General features: G+C 45.2%; 1 protein-coding gene and 1 long non-coding RNA gene across 5 annotated transcripts in view; one reads left to right on the top strand and one right to left on the bottom strand.

The window, feature by feature from the left end:
- The window catches only part of LOC136790815 (uncharacterized), a 32,448-nt gene extending 23,881 nt beyond the window's left edge, over positions 1-8,567 (bottom strand). For all 3 annotated transcript variants that reach the window (XR_010831478.1, XR_010831479.1, XR_010831477.1), the window contains exon 1: positions 7,985-8,567. This is a non-coding gene — a long non-coding RNA (uncharacterized lncRNA). The remainder of the gene's footprint in view (positions 1-7,984) is intronic.
- Positions 8,568-8,591: 24 nt separating this feature from the next.
- Positions 8,592-10,098, top strand: part of ELF2 (E74 like ETS transcription factor 2) — a 35,444-nt gene continuing 33,937 nt past the window's right edge. The window contains exon 1 of one of the 2 annotated variants that reach the window (XM_066996684.1): positions 8,592-8,732. The gene's annotated coding sequence lies outside the window, so the exon portion shown is untranslated. Of the gene's footprint in view, positions 8,733-8,935; positions 9,075-10,098 lie in introns of those variants that run through there. The other variant, XM_048074953.2, reaches the window with a different exon arrangement.

Here is a 10,098-nt window from a genome sequence, read left to right as displayed (position 1 = left end):
TCCAAGTGGTGGCTCCTGCCCTGGGGGTGCTGGGCCCCGTTCCTACCAAGCCTCGTTCAGCTTGCTGTAGTCTTCGTGTTGTTCTGCCTTAGCAGCGACATTGCAGCGGTGGCATAACACAACGGAGGATTGAGAGAACGCTCTCGTATGAACCAGGAGCAACTCAGGCTCTGGTTAAGCTCCTCTGAGAGCCGGCAGGTGGCCAGCAAAATCCCCAGGGAAGGCTACGGCAGAGGTGTTCAGATGGACAAGGGTTCCTAGGGACTAATGAAGAGCACAATGGCTATGGAAGCTCAGAACAAGCTGTTATCTGTCAAAATACTCTCCCCCAGAGAGGGGCATGTTGCAACCTGGGCTAACTGCGAAACAGACCATGGAAAAGTAGCTACAAGGGCCTTTGCTGGCCAGTGGCCTTTTTCGCTCTTTCTCAAAATGTACAGCCGCTAAATAATCTTGCCTTGTTAGTATTAATAATGAAAAAATCTATAATGAATAATTAGTTTGTAAGCCTGCGTTCTTCTAACCCTCCATTCTGCTTTATGCATGCACATGAGTATCTATTTAAAAGTGTTTAGAGAGGTTCCCATCAGCTAAAAGCATTACAGCCATCATGGAATGGCAACAGTTCTAAGTGAGGCCCAAATAAGATATATTATAAACATTTTCTATAGAAACTGTGAACTAAAAGATGTATCTGTCTGCTTTCTCTTCAAGCAGAACTTTGGAAAGATGCTGAAGGGGAAATTATGGCATTTTAAAATTCCCACCCTTGCACAAAGAAACTCATGCTCCTCCACCTGTCACAAAGCGAATTATAACACTGCTCCAACAAGAATATGGCCTATTGTCCCTGCACCTGCTTGTAAGAATGACTGGAATAATGCTGAAGCAAAATCAGGCTCCTGAGCTTCAAGAAGCCCTTCCATAGCCTTCTACTTAGAGGATAAAGCCACTGCGATTAAGAGCAATTTTTTTTTGTAGACAAAGCTATGGGAATAAAACTCTTACACTGATATTTTGTTGGATGTCTGTCTATATTTATCCGGTAGAGTAAATATTCTATGATGGATGGTTACTCTTAAATGTTATTTTTTATCTCTTCATTTTCAAAAATCCCCAGTGAAAAAAGCTCCAATTTCTACAGCTGGCTGTAGGGTTTCTGAAATTGTAGGATTTCCTGACTGTCCCTTTGTCTCAGGAATTGCTTGAGTATTGAGCAAAATGTATTAGCCCATGGGAACAGTTGCATGAAGAATTGAAGCACAACCTTCGTGATGCTTTCCAAAGCAATCTTCCCAATTTCAAAAAAAAAATAAGTAATAGCTCCAGGATAACCTGTACAAATGCTTCATGTCAGGGATCCCCTTCAAGAAGAAAACAAACAAACAAACAAACCACATCCAAAACCCAAAAGACACTGCTCTTTAAGGCCAAGGAAACTAGGAATGCATCATGAACTTTAGCTGTGATGACACGGAGCACAACACAGTCTGCTTCAACACTTGATTATCCCAGATTAACAGCCGAGAGATTTTGTAATGTGCGGAGGGCTGCTGTGCAGAAATAAATAGCCAATTACTGCATGCAAAATGCCTTGCTGCTTTCTCAGATATTCTTTTTCTTACTGCTTTAGGTGCTCCCTGGTGATCATTGATCACTTTTATCAGTCATGTTAGCATGCAGTCTAATTATCGCAAAGATGCATATTTTTCTGTTCCTTCACCTCCAGAAAAGTGACTTTTTGAGCAGCAACACAAAGGCTGTGATGAAGCGTAGAAAATGGTGAGGAGGAGCTCATTAAGGAGAACAAGATCACAGCAGATGTTGGAGGGAGACGACAAGATTAAAGGAGATGGGGAAAAAGGTTGTGTTTGACAATATAATTTAAAGCTCAGAATAAAACTCGAGTCCTGAATTTGTCCAAACTGCAGAATGCTCCTCTGCAGCCATCAGGTTATCTGTGAAACCAGTCAGTGAAGCGTTTCACTTCCCCCTAGCGCTGGCTCTCGTGAAGGATCACAACCCATCGCTGTTGGCCACAATTCACTTAGCTAAGCACTGGAGACAGACAAAGTCCGTCTAACAGCTAAAGTTTTACTCTTTGTCGGTGTGTAGATGTCAATATAGAGTTTCAGTTTTTACTTACTTCTTAAAAACTTAAGACTATTATTTAAATAGACTGCTAAAACTACAAATTGGTACTCAAAATTTGGAAAACCTGGGAGTGAAATACCTTAACCAAGATTTCTTGTGCCAAAGCATCAAGCTTCAATGGGATAACATACTAATTTACTTAGCTTTCTGAAAGGGAAAGAACAAACCAAACAACCCCCTATCAAAACACCAAACCAAGCATCAGGGTTGTGTTTTTTTCCTGTGTTGACTCCTTTCCTCTCCTTTCCCTCAAAATTTGAATCAACTAGCCAACCCCAATTATTGCTATACCAGAGAAGTGGGAAGGACACAAATCTCCTAGCAGCTGAGTGATGACCGAGGAGGTCAGTGGTTTATTTTGCTGTGCTTGCTAGCAGATGGGTAAATGTAAGCACATTATATGTATATGGCACAGCTGAGTACCACTTTGGAGGTTGTAATCAGTTACTGTAGGTGCTGTTTCCTTTCTGCTTGTGGTTAGGGGATGGAAGGCTGAGCCCATGTCACTGCAGGGTGAGTGCTTAGAGAGCGCAGCCATGTATGGGGTGAGGGGAGAGATGCAAGGACAGGAGGCGTTTTGTGCAAAAGGACGTAGAAGTGAGTGGTGCTTTTTCTGCTGCCTGCAGATCAGCTAGCTTATTTCTGGAGTGCTGCTCCTAATGTGAGGTGGGTACTTCTGCTCTTAGGAAAGGCCTTTCTTGGTTGTACACTTTGCTGTTGCCCTGCTTGCTTGCTGCAGCAAATGGAAGGTGGCAGAATGATGGAAGTAAAGGTTGTCCCAGAGCTACAGCCGCTGCCTGGCACAGTAGGTAACTGGATCTTCCTGCATGCTGGTCTTTGTTCCTTTGTTTGAGATGCTGCAGGAGATGTTGGATCTTCTAGCTTTATTGGGATGGGAAGAAGGGCTAAAACTAGAGCTTTCTGTGCTGGAGTTATTCCTGCCCTTTGTTTGAACTACAGGTGATTAAACATATTGTTTAAACTGTGACTTGCTTTGTGGTTTAGCTATGTGCAAATGTATTCTGCCTCTTTGTGACTTTTTAGCAAACTCAGGCTGATAGTGATCAATGCTTGATATACAGGAGCTCTGAAAAAATAGGAAGACTCAATGGAATTAAAGCTCTTCTTCATGTGCTTCGTTAATGATTTGTATCGGCTCCATGTGCAGATTCAGTGTTATTTAATTACCTAAAAATCTTGGATGTTTAGTGATAAGTAATTTTTCTTATTTTAAATCTTCAAGACTTATTAATCTTTCAAAGGATGTATCTCTGAGCTCTGCTTGTGCCCTAAGAAAAGTGCCATACGTTGCTAGGTTCTTGTGCTTTGTCTCAGGAAGCTCTGCCATCTGTACTTCATTTTTCTAGTTCAGCATTGATTGCAGTACACAAACCAATGGAATTAAGGAGGAAAATATGGAGAATAAGTGGAAGAAGAGAGGGAGTAATGTATATCAGGATCATAATTCCTCTCTGTGTCTTTCCTTCGTCTGTAATTAAATTAGAGAGGTCTTTGGAGACTTCATATATCACCTTCCCATAAAGCGATTTTCTTCTGGCTTCTTTCTTCCTGCATCAGGCTATTTTATTTCTTCAGTAGTTACAGTGAAATGTTAATTCTCCAGTGAGGGCTAATTGAGAATAATTAACTATTGGCTAACGTGCACTCACATCATCAAACAGAAGAGGGCACTAAATCAAAGGCAGTGGATTATTAAAACCCAGAACAGAGACAGCATCTCCCCAAACCTGGAGCCGAACAATACAGGAAGAAATGAATAATGTATGATTTTGCTCGCTAGAGAAAACTGGATTTTTTTTTTAGGCTAATTGTGGTTTGGAGAAAATCCAAATCATACAGATCCTTTTCGTCCCACTGTTGCAGTAAGCAACTCATTTCCAATGCAAATTATGTGGTGCTGAGGCTGTTAGAGCAAGAGAGAAGCCAAACCTGGAGTAACTGTTCAAGGGTTGACAGCTCTTGCCAATGGGCGTACAATGAGGCTGGATGTGAATGTCTTTGTTTCCATTTAAATGATTAATGGAGTTGTATAAAATCAAAATCACTGTGGTCTTGCCCCTTTTTGCTTATCTGCAAGTATCAGAAGTAGAAGGAGCTTACACAAAGTATTTGACCCTGGTTATAAACACAGAAGTACTCTGAAGCACTTGAAGTCATTACGTAAACCTGTTAATAAGAAAAACCTTAATGATTTGAGTTGTCCCTTCCTCCTCCTGTCTGCCTTCAGCATCTCTCTTCTCAGTCTTGTCTGAGGTACTAATTCTGAGATACCCTCACTCAGGCACTATCCACATGAAGACACTTCCTAATTGCAAAGCTTAGATGTTCATAAATGAAAAGTACTTTCCAAAGTTGAAATAGTATGCCATGAAAGACAAAGTTATCTTTGAGAACATTCTTTTCTTTAAAGAAAAACAGTTGAAAACAAACTAGATGAATTACATAAGTTGTTTTAAAAATCAATTCTTTTTTGCAAAACATCAGTTTCCAAAGGGCTTTCCTGTTTCAGAAGGGCCCTTTGTGAGAATTCTGTTTTCTTGTATGTCTAAATGAACATACTGTGCGTCTCATGTGTACCACCCTCTAGTTCTTTTTCTCTGACGTTTTTACACTTTTTGTACAAAGTTATAGGCCTGGGGGAAATGTTTGTTGCTTTGTCAGATGTAGATATTCAGTGGCCCTTCCTAGGCTCAACATTTCTGTGCTACTACTTGCATTTGACAGGGACTGGTATTAAAGATCTGCTCCAGCTACCAGTATCCTGTCAAAATAGCCTTCCCTATTTCAGATCCCTCTAACTTGTTTCACTGAGGGGTAAAAAAAAAGAAAAAGCTGACTGTCAGGATAGATTGGGAACTGGTCTCCTGACTTATTTTTCTTCTCTGCACTGGGGGACAAGAACTAAGAGAGATGATACCATACCGACTCTATCCCTGCTTCTTACCATTCTGATCTTTTTTTTGTTTTCCACCAGCAATAGACTCTGATCTCTCAGCTAGTAATAAAATAATAAAGTAATAGTAAAGTAAAGTAATAATTGTTTTGTTCTGTTTTTTTCTTCCTATAATTGTCTGGTAGGATCTTAAATAAAAGCAAGACCACTCAAATTCTTCAAAATCGTGACGTGATTGCTGTAGCCTCTGTGGTCTGTGCGACCCTTTTACTGTGCCATCAGGCCTTCCTCATGTCTTCTAATCCCATAAAGCCACCAGTATTCCACTATGTACCCAAATACCTCAAAAACTTTCCTTCTTGTGGTGGAGACAGGAAGTCAGCTAAGAAATAGCATTGCTGTAGCTGGTAAACAGCCATACTTGTGTCAACACATCAGTTGGCTGCTGTGGGTCAGCGCAAACAATAGCTGCTTCCTCCGGAGGGGACGCATGCTGCTGGAGGCCTCCTCTGCTCAGCTGCTTGCATTCCAGAAACTTACAGGAACTTACCTTTGAGATTTCTATCCTTTTATAAAATGGACCTCAAATTTGCAAGTGATGTCAAAGGGGAAGGAATGACAGATGGACAGATACAAAGATAGCTAGGCATCAAAGCTTTTTTTTTTTTATAGCTGAAATCATAGCTTATCTTAGTGATGTTGGAAAACTGGACAGAAAGAACAGTATGCTTTTCTAAGGCTATAAATACAATATAGATTCTACTGAAAGTTCATGTTGAAAACAACAACAAAAACGCAAAAATCAAGAAAACTGAGACCTTCTAATTTCTGTTTTAGAAATGATCAATAGTTTTTATTGTTGTGCTCTCTGGATTTTTCACAAAATAGTTTATATGTCCTGAAAATTTATCCTAGGAAGAGGAAAAATAAAACCTAATTACACCCGTAGAATTACTGCTACTTTATTAATAATGATTTACAGAGTAAACTGTCTGACAGAAGGGTTGTGGGACCTTAACTCCCTCGTTTCTTCTGGGTCATTTCTTGGCCATTTCTTCTGGGTCATACTTCTGGGTCTGAATCAGTGTAACTTTCCCCTTTCAACTGAATGACTGAGGGCAGTAAGGTCGGCATATAGAATTAGGCTACAGACTTTTGAGGACCAATGTTTTAAAAAACAATGTGGAGCACAGCTTTCTATAAAAGGGACAGAGCAGCATCTGTTGAAGTGCTGACCCTACGTTATCGCACAGCAGTATCCCTGCAGCAGCGGTTTTGAATTGTTTGCAAGTCTACTTCACAAGCGGGTGATGGGGTGATCTTTTTTTTATAGCTGCATCAATTATGTAATTTCAAAAATCATCCAACCATCCAATCGACCAAACCCCTTAATGGCCCTGCTTTTTCTTCAGTTTGAAGTTTTAATAGTTTTCAGCTTAGCTTTCCAACTAGGTTAAAGTAAAATGAAAAGAGCTGTTCTTAAGAGAAATACAACTTTGCATATGAAGAGTTAATCTGATTTCATTTAAAAAAAAGAAAAAAGAAAAAAAGAAAAGATGCCATTGTGGTGATTTCAAAACAGTGCTGTTTTTTTCTGTAGAGAAGCACAGGTGTCTGTAGTCAGAGTGTGCTTGCCACAGCTGCCTCCCAGAGAGGTGCCGCTGAGCTTCCAGTGAAAACGGCTGCGCAGCTCAGCTCGTTAGGAGAAAAAGTGAGAAGTGGGGAGTCACATAAATAACCAGATCAGGGATGCAAAAATGCTTATACCTTGGCACCCAAGCTGAGAGTGGAGTAAAACCGAATAAACCAGAGGACTGCATGGACCATATAGCAGGAAAATAAACATCGGTGTTACAGAAGAGATCACTTAATGTTTATCTTCACAGCACCCCTAAGTTTGCAACTCATGCCCGGTCATTCCATGAAGGAACTACTGAGATGTACAGAGAAGCCTTAGCTTTGTTTGGTTGGCAGTGGGCCTATGTTTTGAAGGAAGCTGTTTGCTCTCCTTAAAGAGGATCGTGGTTAAGAGGTTTCCTTCTTTTTCTGAATTTTAACTTGAACTTATGGAAAGAAGAAAAATAACTAAAGGAGTATGTCAAGTCAGGACTAATTAAGCACAGAGGTGAAGCTGACAGAACTTGGTTCTGACAGGTTGCAAAAGAAGTCACACTGACAGCTAGAATTCAGCTAGACTTAGTCCCAGCCTATGGCAAGGCTACTTCTGTCAGGGAGACTTCCTAACCTTTTCCTTCCTATATCCTACCTTTTTCTTGACATGCACTTTTCTTTGCCCTAAGTAGCCTTAATTTATTTTGTCAGCTACCATCTCTGATCTAATTCCAAGCCCCATAAGATGTGAATGTCCATCATCTACTATGAGACTTTACCTTTACATTCCTGTCAGAAACTTACATGCCTATACTTTAAAACATAATTACATTCCTGACATGCAAACATTGAATGCTCTTCTGTAATTTCTAGCAGAAACATTGAGATCAAGATATTGTTAATGAATGTTAAGACATACCAAAATTCAGCAACATAAAGTAATAATAAATTATGTATTTCCCAACATCCAAGTGCCTGCTTTATTAAACATCTAGCAGGCTCAATTTGCGGTAAGACCTAAATTTTGCTATTATGTATGCTCTATTACAAAGTGACTGTTTAAGTTTACGACTTCCACAAGAGGCTGCATTATTAATGTGTTATTAATATTGCCTAACACCTTTTGGAATGTAAGAATCTCCAACGCTTCCATGCTTCAGGGCACATACCTGACGTTTAAGGGCCACCTTTATTGTGAGGGTGATGTTTGTGCCCAAATATTTATACCTTGGAAAACTGTGAGGTAAATGTAATCTAGTAGGGCCAGTCAGGTTGTAGGGCTGGATGACAGCTGAAAGAGCTTACCTCCCTAGGAAAGGATGACGGTGCTGTGAAGACATGGAGGGAAGAAATATCCAGTTCAGGTGCATGAGGAACAGGAGCCAGGCCTGTACAGGTGGTACAAGTGGAAGCTGAGGGCTGGGAATCAGCCTTGGTTGGAGGAGGAGGTGAAGAGGAGTGCCAGGTGCGCATTTGCCACGGGTGGTCAGATGGAAACTGTCAGAGAAGCGCTTTTGCACGTTGGTGAAGGTGAGCACGTCTATATGATTGTGCTTTATCTGTGTCCTGCTGCTCACAGTGTTTCTCTGAGGGGTATGTCAGACTCTTACAGTGTCCAGTTTATACAGAAAACCCTCAGGCTGCCGAGCTCTTTCCGAGCACCTGGCTTTGCAACCTTCGTCTCCCCGACAGAGCGCTGTGTTTTTTCCCCTTTTCTCCCCGCGGTGAGAACGCGACGCCCCGCCACGGGACCAGCCCGGGTACCGCCAGCGCTGCGGGGCACCCGCCCCAACGCCCGCTCCCTCAGCGGCGCCTCGCGCCCCACCCGCCCCAACGGCCGCGGCGGGCGGTTGCGCAGGCGCGGCGCATGGCCGCGGCTCCCCGCGAGCATGTGCAGAGGCGGCGGGGGGGCCGGGCCGTGCCGGGCCGGGCCGTGCCGGGCAGGTTTGGCCGCTGCAGCCGCCCCGCCCCGCCCCTGGCGGCTCTGCCCGGGCGGCGCCCACCGCCGCCTGCTGCCGGCCGGGCCGGGGCGCGGAGGCGGCCTGCGGGCACGGTAAGAGCCGGGCGGGCGGGCGGGCGCTGTCAGGCGGCTCCGCGTGAGGGGGGGGCGCGGGGTGGGAGGGCTCCGTGCCCCGTTCTGCCCCCCCTCCCCCCGGCCCCGCCGCGCTTTCGGTTCCCGGCGGCTGTCAGCGCCACCGCGGCCTGGCCGGGCCGTGGCGAGCCGTGCCCGGCGCCTTGTTTACCCGCGGCGGCGGGGGGAAGATGGCAGCCCCGGCCTCCCCGCGCCGCGGCAGCTCGGCCCCGCCGGGGGTGTCCCCGCCGCCCTCGTTCCTCCTGCGCCTCGCCTGCCGCCCGCCCGCCGCCCTCGCGCCTCCTACGGCTGCTCCTTCAACCGGTTAGCTTCGCGGTCTGCCGGGGCTTCCAGCTGTCAGCCGGGAGACGGCGTCCCCCATCCGCCGGGGAGCGAAGCTCTCCTGGCAGCGCTTCAGCGCCGCGTTGCTCCCCAGCAGCGACTCACCCCTGTCGCGGCTCCGTCGTGGGGCTGCCCGGCGCTTTGTCACCCGTCGCGCTGCGTGCGGCAGGCTCGGCCCGCTGCCCGGCGGCGTGAGGCGCGGAGCGGCCGGGCACACGGAGCCCGGCGGGGTGAGGGCACAGGCGGCGGGGCGGCAGCCCGGCACGGGCGTCTGCGGCCTGAAGGGGGAGGGATGGGGGCCGTGTGTGTACCGCCTGTGCCGCGGCTTTGAAGTGAAGCGGTGCGAGCGCTGGCGCTTTGGAGAAGGCTCGGGGAGCGTAGCAATTCTGCATCGCTTGGCGGAAGTATCCGAGAGTACGTTGAAACCTCTGTATTGTCGTCCGAGGGGGATTTGATAAAGCTGCCCGTTCTGTTGAGTACTGCTGAAGAGAGAGAGCTGAGTCTGTAATGCTCACGGCAAAACTTTGTTTCCGAGGTATTAGGGAGGTTAAATACAAGGCTGCGGATCTGCGCGTGATGGGGCTGCTCCCAGGTTCTTCCCTCTCTCCTCGCTCCCTCTCTGGCAGCATCGCTTACTTCAGGAAAGGTGCCGGGAACAGGGTGATGTGTTTTTTGTATGATGGCCTCAGTGGCATGCTCTTTTAATCTCTGAGGTTTCAGTAACAGCAGATTCAGAAAGTCTCTAAACTTCAGGCTGTGCATCTTTGTTTCCAGTAATCGGTTAAGGCATTGAAGGGCTTTATCTCCGTAAAGCTAACTTGAAATTCTTACTCCTTTGTTCTCTAGAACATCCTTTGAAAATGAATCACATATTTGGTGTGCACTGCTTCCTTTGTTTGTTTGTTTTAAACCTGCATCCTTTTTTTTTTTTTTTTTTCATCTGTCTCTGCTCTTTTATTATGTAAAGCGATGAATAATTGTTCCCTGCTCTGGGCTGTGGGGGAGT

This window comes from Anser cygnoides, chromosome 4, assembly GCF_040182565.1.
Source record: "Anser cygnoides isolate HZ-2024a breed goose chromosome 4, Taihu_goose_T2T_genome, whole genome shotgun sequence".
Classification (NCBI taxonomy): domain Eukaryota; kingdom Metazoa; phylum Chordata; class Aves; order Anseriformes; family Anatidae; genus Anser; species Anser cygnoides.
Note: the sequence above shows the minus strand (reverse complement) of the source record. Positions and strands in the feature narration are given on the sequence as shown.